At 37.8% G+C, this 11,752-nt stretch overlaps 1 protein-coding gene across 5 annotated transcripts in view; it reads left to right on the top strand.

Moving 5' to 3' along the window:
- The window catches only part of SMYD3 (SET and MYND domain containing 3), a 406,076-nt gene that overhangs the window by 30,071 nt on the left and 364,253 nt on the right, over nucleotides 1-11,752 (top strand). The window lies entirely within an intron of this gene.

Genomic DNA, 11,752 nt, shown 5'->3' with positions numbered 1-11,752 from the left:
ACTTTTATCCTCAAATCCCTTAGTTTTTCATACAGAACATCTGTTTGTAATGCTGTCTTGAACATTGCCAACACAAATTAGTCTTGGAAGCTGAGTCCATGTTTTAGCTTAAAACATGTACAGACATTTTCAAATTTCCTAAGTTTTATGAGAATGATTAATGCCAAACATGCACTAATCCAGATTTCCTCACAAGGTTTTTAAAACTCTATGCGAACACAAACTTTGCAGTTTCCCAGTCAGGTAGGTTAAGGAATTTCAGCTGTCTCTTATGGGGGGAGAGACTGCTGCTGTTCACCTTACCCATAGTTTAGGATGAGGAATGCAGAAAAGTTTTAAAAGATTGTGTTTGTGTGCAATTGATCCATCAGTCCTTGCTCTGTCATGAGTGGTTTTATGTGCTGTTTTTTTGTTTGTCTGTTTTATTTATGTTTATTTTTTCTTTTTGTTGTTGTTTGTTTGTGTGTGCATGTGTTTGTGTTGTTTTTTTCCCCCCAAACCTGAGCAAAAAACTGAATTCATAGATACTTTATCTTTAAATGAATGCAGTGGCCATAGCCTGGGTTTTCTGTTTCCCACAGAAGGCCTCATCTTCAGCAGCACAACTACCGAAGATCATGCCAGGAATTTTTTATCAAATTAGATTAAAAAGTAGCTTTGTATAATGTGCAAACACAGGGTCCTGAATCAGCAAATTGTCCCATGTCACTGTTTTCTGTATATTCTCCCAGTTTAAAGTGGCCTATTTTAGAAACATCTGGCAGGATCACAGCACAAAATATAGCATAAATGCAAGCTTTTCAGGTTTTGTGAAAGTTTCTATCTGCTGTGAAGAATTTATACAAAATACTGGAGTTACTAGTGTGAAGTCAACCAAATTTTGGTTACTTGTCATGTAACTGGCATGTACTTAGTCTGACTTTGGTAGCACTAATGCACAGCAGAGGGGATGCCGCTACTCAGCCCTTCAAGTGAGGTTGTTTTGGAACAACTAAAAAACCTGTATAGCAGCAGATTGTAAACTCAATCTGCTTTTAAGGAGAAAATAAGAATGATTTCTAAGTAAGAAACAGCTTAATTGAAATATGTAATTTGTCTATTTGATAGCCCTTAACAAACATATGTTTTTAAACATAACCTGTTCAGTGTGGAAGCAATCATACCAGTAGAAAATGGACTACATATAATTTCTTAAATACTGAAATACATTTAAATAAATTACCTCGAACAATATGGATTGTCTAGAGGTTGGATTTTGGATTTGAAATCTGAGTTGTTCCTTGACTGATGGGAATTTTGTGATCTGGAGCCACCGGCTGTCAAGAAATCTCCTCTAAAGTTGAATTTTGCCAAGGTAATAGGTAGCTGCATTGTAGTAAGTTATTTTTCACCTTTTGGTCATTGTTCTTGGCCTTCCCATGTTGGAATGTTTATCCTTTTTGTTTTGTATCAGTAGAGGTTATTTCCACAAGCAGAACTTACAAATTCAAAATAATTTGTTTTCTTCAGGAAAATACTTTAATGGTAGAACTGATTTTTTGTAGATGTCAGAGCTGTGTTCCCTTAGCTGTGTTCACTGGGAAGTAGCACGTCTCTTTTTTTCAGTGTATTCAGGTTTTGAAGAATCCACCAGAAGGAGACGTGAAGTCTTTCCATGTTGTATTCTTACATTCAGCTTGAATTAGAGATGTGATTTGAGTTCTTTCAGTCATCTTAATGCTTTGTGTGATATTAATCAGAGGCCTCAATCCATGTACAACCTGAGAATAACCCCGATTTAAGTGAACAGAGGAACCAGCCTCTTGATTGAAACAAAATAAAACAAAAAACCCCAAACTCAAAATTAAACCTGCATCTCCTACTGTTTATATGGACAACTTTGTGGGGTTTTTTTTCTGTTCAGACCTTAAAATGCCTACTTCATTGAGTATTTTCCACACAGCACAAGCAACCGGGATGACAGAGGTCAGGCCTTGGTCTGCAGAGGAGCACTTGCTCTGCACCTCTCATTGATGACTAACACATTTTGAGGCTTTCATAAGAAATACTTCAATCAGCTTTAACTTAAGTTCGTATTGCAGTCATGTAACAATAGTGGGGACTTCACATGAGCTGCTTGAAGTTGTTGGTGTGCTGTAATGTTTTTAAGTGTGCACAGTAGAACACCACCTGTCCCTCCCTCCATTTATTACATAATGGCAAAGCCTCCGATTTGGATGTGAAGTTTGACTTGAAACCAGCATCCAAGCAGTAAAATAAGCTAAATGTAGGATTTATGTAGATCATTTTCACACTATACCAGCCTTCCTAATATTCATGACCCACTGGTGTGTGCCAGTAGAGCTGCCGAAGGGGGCAGGTGCCCGAGCTGGTGAGGGACCTCTCCTGCATTTGGTTGTGTTGCTGCAGGGGGGGTGGTGAATATTTGGAAAAAGTGATGAATTAGAGTGTAAAGTTTTCATGAGCTGTAGGAGGAAGTAACAAACATGAGATGAAAAACTCAGAATAGGAATAAGAAAGCCGAGGGAGGCTGTATAAATGGATAAAAATATATCAATGTATATGCACGTGCTCAAAAAGAAAAACCTTTTTGTTTTGTAATCTTAATGAAGTGAAGCTTTTACAAAACAGTGTGATTGTGATGGATCATTCCTTCCCACATGCTTTTTCAGTTCATTGATTCGGGGCATGGTTGACTTCAGAAATTACCAGAAGCTCATGTTTTTCAAACATGTACTGCTGGCATGTCTTTTATTCTGTAAAGCAGAGCATTGCTGTTGATTATTTAACCTCTACTGATATCTGTAAGCTGTATCAGCACTGATATACATTGACAAAAACTCTAGCTCTCTCTCGGTGTTTGCCCATCACAATAAACCTTCACTTTTGTTCTTTGCAAATAAGGAATAATGTATTTCTCATTTTCTTGTACTGTGCTCTGCAAAGTCTCATTCCATGGTTGTTGAACTGAAACAAATAATCTGATTTCACTCATGACCCGTCTCTGAAGCTACACTATAATAATTAAAGGCCCAAGTTTCTTGGCCATGGAGAAAACGAGATTTAACTGAAGACCTATAGTGATGTAAACGTAGTATTTTCTGGAACATAAAAAATTATTTTGGGATAATTGTGCAAAATCTGTGGCCAATCCATATCAATTTGTGATTCTGCATGTTAGTTCAAATCTCCTTGCAGTGTCTGTGCTTCTTTGAAGCCTCTTCAATACCAGTGGCAATTTTTGAAATGGAAATGTGTACACTGATGCTTTGTGATTAGGACAAATCAGCGCAAAGGTAGATGACAATCTCTCATGGCAGATATTATGGCTTGTCAGCTCTTCCTTCTTTCAACATTTGCTATGGAATATTGTAAGAAAAAAAATGAGAACCAATAGCTAAGTGAGAGGAAGCACGTATGTTGAAATTCTCATGATGTAATTAAGAAATTGATTCTATTAGTGAAAACAACAGCTTTGGCTTTTTAAAAAGCACTTGGTTATTTCTCTTGTTAATGCAACATCATTACTGTATTGCTTGATAAACTGAGCTAGAAATAGAGAAGGCTTCATTTAAAAATACATGAGATCTTCTATTAAAAATTTAAGACTGAACAAAATTAGTTCAAGAATTATTTGAATTCTGAAAGCTACTCATGTTTTATCTCCATTTTTACTTTTCCAACAGAATTTATTCAAAAAACTTTTTGCAAGTACTATCTGTGCACCCTCTGTAAAATAAAGAGTAGTTTTTGGGAGACGCTGAATTATTCAGTTGCTTCTTTAGTTGGAATAAGTATATTTTATGAAAGTATTGATTACAGTTAGAAACATAGCAGAACGAGTTTGTGAGAGAGGGCTGCCACTGCAGGCGTGCCTAAGCGTGTGTGTATCTTCAAGCATGTCACTTAATGCTACTGAAATCTTCAGGGTTACTCCTGGGGTTAGATGCCTTCTTAGTCAAAGTGTGAATTCTTCATCAGGAAAGCTTGTTCTGATGCTTGTGATGCACTCAGCTATTAAATTATAATTACCTTTTCTCCTGAGAATGTATGGGTGCCACTATAGAGTTAGATGCATTTCTATTGACGTTTTTTGCTTCTTTGCTAAATGGGAAAGGGAAACTTGAATGACTAATTTTTGAAATTGAAGAAACTTCTATTATTCTTTTGGCCATCGGATGTCACTAGAGTACAGAGAGAAAGTATTAGGTGTGATGGAACTGATTTATGGCTTTCCCTGTCTGTTTATTTTGGAGTGGGAAGACTCCTGTCTTGCAGAGGCTTTTTCAGATCAGTAGTTGCAGCATCTTGGCCAGCTCCACAATGCCTGTGACTCTTTTAGATTTAGGGCAGAAGCAAGCAAGAGGTGAACAAATACACCACACAGTTCAGCCTTGGTATTTGCTCTTTGCCGTGGAATACTTAGCAGAGGCCTTGAAAGCCACTTGTGTCCTTGCTGCAGATGTAGCTGCGGGAGAGCTTATTAGCTCCAGGGCCCTCATTTGCTTTCCGATGTCTGGGTGGTGTTCAGCTGGCCATGCTGCAGCCTGGACCTTTGCTCTGTTGGATGCCCAGGTGCTTAGTGATTCCATGGGCAGCACCGTGAGCTGCTTGTGTTTTCCCATGGGCGCTCTGCCTGCAGTGGTTGAGGCTGAATTGGGGGAGGTTTGCAGGAGTTTCAGCACAAACAGGTTAACTGAAGAGCAGAAGAACCTCACAAAGATGTTTGAGAACAAGATGGAGGCTCCAATGAATCTTTAAGCTGTAGGACTTTACAGTTTGACATGTGAAAAGTTCAGTGACTACATTGCTAATAGTAACATTTCTTTCAATCTGTCATTATAAAAAGACTTCAGGGCAGTTTTAAGGTGTAACTTCAACTTTTAGCTACTAGATGCTTGGTCCTGCTTGAACATCTTCCTTTCCATCGCTAGCGGTGCAAAGCAGCTGTAATGAAGATAACAACTTGGCTTAAAGTGCCTTATAGAAGTCAATGAAAATACTTTAAATAGAAATATATTCTGCATTTTCTGGATAATTTCTCTGTAGCATTACTGTTCCACTGATAATATGAAACACCTTAATTCTTATTGATGAAAATCTCAAAAATTAAGCTGTAGACTCAGAATCACAGAATCCACCTTTCAGTGACTTGTGAAGGAGAGAGACAGAATGGAAAACATCCTTTCTGTATTGACATCCAGAATCTGTTGGAGAGAGGTGAGAAATGTGACATAAGCACTTAATAGGAAGAAACTTTGTAAAATGTTCTCAGATCTAGTTGCTTGAATGTGATCACCCTGATATGAAATAAAAATTGCTGTTAGGAGTCTAACATGAAAAATCCTCAGTCGCTAAGGGTATTTGGCACTGTGCTTTCTAAAGTAAAGTCCACTATTTTCAGGTATTTTCAAGTAATGTTTTGTTCTTAGACAGAAATTATTGGGAGATAAAAACATTTTTGTGGCTGATGGGGAGCAAAGTGAGAGTTCCCTGAGCAAGAAACTAAGTCCTTTTAATCTAGAAAAGGGGAAAGAGATTCTGAAACAGTGAAGTTCTTAAAGTGTGGAAAGCTTTGGGGAAAAAAAATACAAACAGTGGCAAAAACCCCCAAAATGTCTGCAAAGCTGGAGATGATGAACTGACAGGAAAAGACTGACGAAATATAGAAAGTCTGAAGGAAAAAAAATAAGTTCAAAGGTGTGTGTTAGTGGTAACTTAAAAGACTGACCAACCAACTAGACTGAGAGAGAACTGGTTAGGCAGCTATTTGTGATTTTATTGCAAGTGTGTGCAGTTCTGCTAAAAGTGATCTTTCTTCAGGTTTTTCCAATGCCCCACAATTGCGTGGAATAGTTTGGGGGAGTAAACAGTGGTACTGTCAGGAACAATCTGCATTGTTAAGAGGTTAAGATTAGACTCTCTAACAGAAATGCTTTTGTCTGAAAGAAACTTATATGCATTTAAACTGGATCTCAAGAGGCACAAATACAGCAGAAAGCCATGCTGCTCTGGAGAACTGGCTGAGGTGGGACGTGGCGTTACCGATGCCCTCTCTGCTGATACAAATATTTTGTTTTTCCTGCATTTCACTCCTCTTTTCTAGCTTTGTGGATTCTTCAGCTGACAAGTAAGCAGAGCTGACTGTCCTGTTCTGGTTACCTGCATTTGTGTCTTAACTTGGGTGTGATCTGAACATAAGAGCCAAGCAGGTGAAAATGAAGGGTTGAATTGGTGTACCTCCTTACCTGATTGTAAATACATGAGACAAAATGCACTGCAATTTATTTTGAGCCCAGCTCTATTGTTATGTCTATCCAAGTTTGCCTGAAATATTTTGGTTTTTGTTCAGCACTTTCCAAATGTGTTCCATATGGAATGAAATGACTCTCAGGTATAACTTCATATTTGGAAGCAGAAAAGCAAGTAAATAAGCATTGCAGGACCTCTAAAAAAATGGGTATCCTAAAAATATAAATATGGTCAAGAAGGAAAAATTGCTAAGAAAGAAAAGAGCTGATAAAAATATTCCTCTTTGAGAGGGTCAGAACGTTTTTTATTTCACTGAAAATCATAGATCCGTATGATCCAGGAGGTAATACTAGCAGGATGTAAATATTTACAGTGTAAAGATATTTTAGAATAACAGCTTCCTCTTTGTGGAATGTTGACTTATGGATCAAAGAAAAAATTACTTGGACATACAGCAGAGTAGTGAACAATGCATTTATCATTTTTATAGGGAAAAGTGAATTATGGGATGTTTTGTTGTGCTTGGCTTCATTGCGTTGTAACCACATGTTCCAGAAATAAGCATTTAAAAATATTGCATGTAGATTTATTTGCATGTTTCTAAGTTATAGATATGACCTTTTCATATTGTGAAATATAATCTGGGTCCCCCTCAGTATTTGGATTTTTATTTTGATTAAAAGCCCAAGGTGGGATGAATGTACTGTGTGACTGAAATGAATCTGATTAAGCCTGAAATTGCTGGAGGAATGTTGGTGTTCGAACTGCAGGCAAACGCCGGAGATGGCCTTGATTTGAGGGAAATTGTGTCAGAGTAGCTTTGCAGGGCAAGCAGGTGTAGGAGGCAATTTGTAGTAGTAACCTTGTGCTCTTGGAACCAACTTCTGCTGTGTTTCTGCTTCAGTGCTCTCAGTGGGGATAGCTGTAAGTTTTGCTGGGAGGATAATGACAGTATTTTCACACAACTATTGGTTTCTGTGGTGATGGCATTTGTTTTATTCATTGTGCATGTTGATACAGTGTGCGTGTATATATATACAATATATGTGCGTGCATATATACACACATATAAACGTCAAAGATGTTTTATTCTAAAGCTAGTCTGTATTTCAGAAGAAAAAGGTACTGTTTTAGGAGATGCTGAGTTCTTCTGAACAACACTTTCAATTAAAGGTCCTTATACTACTGAAATTACTTACGAGGTATTTTCTTGGTTTTCAGTAGAGAGATTTTTCTTCTATTTCCTTGCATAGGTTGGGATCAGAGGTAAATATTGAATAAAGTAGTAGAATTCAAAGGTAAGATAAAATTTCTTACCTGTTTGAGGGCCATATTTTTAGGCATTCTTATAAGTTCCTTCACTAATTTCATTGGAAAGCACTGCATCTGAAGCTTTTTGTCCGTGACCATCTTAATGGAGAGGTGTATAATTCTGTCCTTGGTTATATCAAAATAAATACTGCACTTCTAATGGTTCTATTTCAGATAATTAATTTGGGTGGTATTTTTAATTTTTTTTTCTGTTTAACCAAAGGAATCATCTTTTTGTGGTTCTAGATAACATTGCAGTTTCAGCTGAGAATATTACACGGTACTGTGAGTGTTGGATATTTTAAAAAAAGCCAATGTTTTTCAAATAGCACAAAAAAGTTTTGAAAAAGAAACATTTCTTATCAGTATTCAGGTCTTAGTTATTGCTTGAGTAAGTGACTCTGATGATTGATGGTTAGCTGTACTTACTATCTTTTAGCTCTAAATATTAATGTTTGTCATTCTTGCTACCTCAGAAGACAGATTTTTGCATTACTTTTAGGGACACAGATGTCAGTGGCTTCTTACCTGTTGTATTCTTGTTTGCCCAGACCCAATGGGTTGTGCTGGACCTGAGAGCAGTGTACAGAATAACCTTAGGGCAGTGTTAGGAAGTTCCTTTTCCCTAGGTTTACCATAGCAGGGGCTTAGGCCTAGATTCCGTAAAGTCTTCTAAAATAGTTTTTTTGCAAGGTACAGCATAGAGCAGGTGGAGCTGAGCACCTCCTGAAGGACCCTCAGCAGAAAAAAAACTTGGTTTATTTTACCCCCACAGTCCAAGCCCCCACCCTGTGTATCTCTCCATGTCCATTGCAAAATTAGAGTTTGGGGTCTCCCTGTTCTTTGTTGGAACTCTTCACTTTAGTCAGGTGGGCCTTCAATCAAAGTTCTGACCTTCAGTTGCTATTTTGCAACTGCAGCTGGAGAGATAAGTTCCCTTTACCCTATAGCTTGAAGACTGAGGCCTTTTTTACCTAATGAAGCAGAAAGCTCAAAGGTTCACAGCGTGCAGAAGTTCCATTAAGCAAACTTAATTATGCTAAGCATATTCTATATAAGCAGTTTCTAACCAAGTGCTATAAGAAGCGGTATATGCAATAAATTCAATAAGCTGAGGCAGTCTTTTCCCTAACAGGCAGAAAACCTGGGAGCCTCTGCTGTGGGCAGGGCTCGCTGCTTGCCCAGGGCTTGGATTTGGGATGCTGCAGAGGTGTATGCCCTGGGGTTGTTGCTGCCTGGCCCCCAGCACCCTTTGTCCTTGTCCCCAGAGCCGTGCTGTGGGTTTTGGTGTGCTGGAGGTGCTCCCTGACCCCTGGTGGGTGACAGCTGGGGAACAACGGTGCTGCTACACCGTGTTATTCTTCTGGTGGGACAGAGGTGAGGAAAGGACATTGGAATTGTGTTTAACATAACCCCTTTGCTCTCATATCTACAGAATTTTAAATGACTGTTTGTTATTCGCATATTTATTTTTATTATTAGAAGATAGAAGCGTCTTAGTAAAACGATGAATGATGTGTTTGATTATTGTAGGTATTGATTGCTTGCACTTTGTGACAGCTCTGAAATACACACACTTGAGAAAATCCAAGTAGACTTTATGCACTTTATATGTTTGATTGAATTGCAAAGGTCTAAGGATTTGTTCAGGAAATCAGTTCAACATGACATGTGTCTAAAAGAGCTGCTCTTCTGTTACATGTATTATAGGGATGGTTTATTAACTGAAAAACTATATCAACAACAAAAACGCAGTAGGGGATTTGTGTGAGATTGCCCTTTTGTCCTGCAAGCTGTGGCGGAAGCAGAAGTGTGAATAAACTGCATGGAAAGGAGTGTTGAGCACAGCCTGGTAATCAAATATTCTGTGATATCTGACACTTATCTTGTGAGCAGGGCTGAAAGTCAAGTGCCTGCAATCAGCAGAGAAGTGTAGATGCATTTTAATTATAAATTAACTAGTCTAATTGTATTTGAGTTTTGTTGTGTGTGTGTGGTTTTTATTTTTATTTTTTTTTTTTTAATCGCATTAGGCCCTTTCCTGGCAAACAGAAGTATTTTGTTTTGTTTTTAAAACGACACGTGTTTTGTACATTGTGAGAGTGCAGATGTGTCTCTGATTGGACCGGACAGCCCAGGCAAACCTTCGTCAGCCTCTTCACTCTGTGATTCAGACTTGGCATGTTCTTAGGATTTTAGCCACGTGTTTTCACACTCTCTCCTGTGCTGCCATTCATACCTGGAAGCAGCTTCCCACAGATCAGGCTGCCTCACCGCTCATCATCAGCCCCTCCTTACAGTGCTGTGGTCTTCTTGCATCTTTAACAAAAAGGAATTTTAAAAAAGCCAAAAGCAAAAACTTATTTTGCTGGAGAGGATGTGTGTGCCACTTCCAGTTGAACTGCGATATTAGTTTTTTTCTCCATCTCATAGATTTTCTTTTGTCTTCTGTCCATATTAATCCCTTGACTTCCTCCGCCCACCTATGTATCTTTTTTTTGTTGTTTTGTTTTTTGTTTGTTTGTTTGTTTTTTCCCTTAGTACACACTGGAAGAGCTTATTCTGTAAAAGGTGTTTGTAGACAATAATGAGAAAAAGATTTAGTAGTATCCAAATTCCTCAGGATAAAGATTTTTCACCTGAGTGTAACCGCATGCTAGAAGACAACTGACAGCCCTTGCTTACTTTATCCTTGTGGATTGTTTTGATTTTCTTTTTCCAGTACAGGCCAAGATACTCACTTGTGCTTGTTGTTTCATAAGGGGTTGTGTCCATTTGGAAAACCTTGTTGAAACTGTGCTCAAAAATTATTGATTTTCATTTGCCACAGCTTTCATGTTCTATTGCAGCAGAAACCTTTTTGGAGATGAAAGTATTAAAGAATGCATTAAATCAAATTCTGTGCATTTTCTCATCCATGAAATCAGTTATATAAGGTGAGATGCAGTAGGTACCTTGTGAGTAACCTTGTACTATCTCCAGGTGATGTTTACAGGCAATGAGAAATGCATGGGAGCATTTGACAGTGACTTGAAAGTTGTTTCAATAAAGCCTATAACACTAATAAAATATTGAGAAGGACAGGAATAAACTAGGCAAATTGTCTCACTTTTTAAAATACATGCATCATTTATCTATGAGTATATGAATCTTATTCTTAAATTCCTTATTTTCAGATTAAGTGTTTTAGATGATGCCGCTTTACATTTAAAACATCATGTCACAAGATTCATAGATGCTATAAATCTAAAGGAATTTTTAACTCAAAGGAGGAGGAGAGGATTGGAAGAAAAAGCCATGATTTCATCAGTGGCTTTACTATTCAGCTTTGTAGCAGGCATTCTAGATCTGCTTGTCATTCAAAGAAACCCCAAAGATGAATGGATAGCTCATTCATTATACAGTGCCAGCAGAGTCACGTTATTCAAGTAATCTGACTAGTAGTGTCAGTTTGGCAAAAATCCAAGTTTTGAGGGGTGGTCCTTAGATAAACTCAATAAATTTTGTGTGTGTTCTGTTACTGCAGCATCTTTAACCCTTAAGGACAAAGGATACAAAGGAAATAATCCTGTAAAGTATTGAAACTTCATTTGGTGCTGAAGGAGTTTGGTGCTTTGTGGCAGCAGGTCCACTAGTTGTTTCACGAAAGAAAGAATGAATATGTGTTGGTGACTTAACACTGATGATTCCAGTAAATGCTTGCATCTCAGAAAAATACCAAGAGGAATACCAAGGCCAAGGCTGTCAAATCTAACCTTCTGATGGAAGAGTGTGAAATCTGTAGGAGAGACTTCTTCAGTAGTTACGGGCATTTGTTCATTTTAATTCTGGCTCCAGAAAGTTATAAATACTCTGCTTTGGGAATCTGTGTTTTACTTGTTGCTGCTGAGACTTTTTGGTACTTTAATGTGTATGGGATTAAAGTTGCAAATGCTTTGTTGTCAAAGTCCTAACTCATTACTGTGTTTTGATTAATAGCATTCCGAACAGATCCTTGATACAACGTGCTGCTTAATATTAAAAGATGTGTCAAAACTTTGAAAGAATTTGTATGCATAGTTTACAAGCATGTATTTATACCTGGATTGCTTCTGATATCCAAATCAATTAGCAGTTCCCAACAACAACAATTCTGTGGCGTGTGTGTGTTTTTTTCTTTTTTTTTTCAGTAATTATTTCACTGAAGAGT

This window comes from Columba livia, chromosome 3, assembly GCF_036013475.1.
Source record: "Columba livia isolate bColLiv1 breed racing homer chromosome 3, bColLiv1.pat.W.v2, whole genome shotgun sequence".
Taxonomy (NCBI): domain Eukaryota; kingdom Metazoa; phylum Chordata; class Aves; order Columbiformes; family Columbidae; genus Columba; species Columba livia.
This window is presented reverse-complemented; position numbering and strand designations above follow the sequence as displayed.